We start from the raw sequence: 1,367 nt of genomic DNA on the forward strand, positions 1-1,367 counted from the left end.
GGAGGGGGGAGCCGCTCCTGATTCGCTTTGTGGGCAAGCGCGGCCAGGCACGCAGTGGAGACGGTGGAGGGGTTCCGTGGGCAGCCCCGCACACCGCTGCCGCGGGGGATGGGAGGGGGGTAAGGTTAATCGGCTTCTGCGGGGATGGACCCGGGCCGGAAGCAAGAAGGAAGCCGTGTCCCCTGCGAGGGGACAAAAGGCTGGAGATGCTGGGGATCGAACCCGGGACCTCATGCATGCTAAGCATGCGCTCTACCACTGAGCTACATCCCCACCGCGAAGGAGCCGGCTTTTCCAAACTGTCTTCACAGAACGATACAAATTTACCCCCTTCACACTCTACATGCGTCTGTGGTTCGGGGAACTCGGGTTTCCATCTCTGTCTACGGGAACCCACTGCCCAGGAACCCTGACCTGCAAGCCGTCCCCGCAGTAACCGCGGGGACACGCGTATGGGGAACCTGTAAGAAACACGCTCCCACAGCTTCCCCCCGTCGGTGCCTCGCTCTTCCCTCTGGAGGCACGTGGGCCAAAGGACAGGTGCTTCAGGGAAGGAGAAACCGCTTTGCCAACGGGACCCTCCAAACTGCCCCCAATTCTCCCCCCGCTTCTGCACCCCGCCCCTGGGCTCCAGAAACAGCCCTGCACCTCATTCCCGGGCTTCAGAAACTGCTCTGCACCCCGTCCGGGCTTCAGAAACCTCACTGCACCCCATTCCCGGGCTTCAGAAACAGCCCTGCACCCCATTCTCAGGCTTCAGAAACCTCCCTGCACCCCGTCCCCAGGGTCCAGGAACCGCCCTGCACCCCATTCCTGGGCTTCAGAAAGCGCTCTGCATCCTGTCCCAGGCTTCAGAAACCTCCCTGCACCCCATCCCCGGGCTCCAAAACCGCCCTGCACCCCATCCCGGGATCCAGAAACCGTCCTGCACGTCGTCCCCGGGCTCCAGGAACCTCCCTGCACCCCGTCCTGGGCTCCAGATCGCCCTGCACCCCATTCCGGGATCCAGAAATCGCTCTGCACCCTGTCCCTGGGCTCCAGAAACCGCCCTGCATCCCATTCCCCGGATGCAGAAACAGCCTTGCACCCCATCCCAGGATCCAGAAATCTCCCCGCACCCCGTCCCCGGGCTCCAGCAATCGCCCTGTACCCCATTCCCGGGATGCAGAAACAGCCCCCCCACCTTTCCTTAGAAAACCGGGGCCGGTGGAGGGAACTCTGTCACAAGAACGATCTGCTTCCTCTCCCCTCGACTTGGGGAGCCAAAGGGCGGAGATATAGAGTGCTGCCCTCGGCTCATGGCCCCCATTTTATCCAAAGAATGCAACCCAAATTCGGAGACTGGGAGTTCTGCGTCTTTGAAACAA

At 62.2% G+C, this 1,367-nt stretch overlaps 1 non-coding gene across 1 annotated transcript; it reads right to left on the reverse strand.

Annotated features, from left to right (window-relative positions):
* Window positions 1–201: 201 nt before the first annotated feature.
* On the reverse strand, window positions 202–273 carry TRNAA-AGC (transfer RNA alanine (anticodon AGC)). The gene has a single exon. It is a non-coding gene; the product is annotated as a tRNA-Ala (tRNA).
* Between the last annotated feature and the right edge of the window lie 1,094 nt (window positions 274–1,367).

This window comes from Lynx rufus, unplaced genomic scaffold (assembly GCF_022079265.1).
Source record: "Lynx rufus isolate CCGP_SWC_20201006 ecotype Redwood Valley unplaced genomic scaffold, mLynRuf1.p SCAF_6, whole genome shotgun sequence".
In the NCBI taxonomy this organism is placed as follows: domain Eukaryota; kingdom Metazoa; phylum Chordata; class Mammalia; order Carnivora; family Felidae; genus Lynx; species Lynx rufus.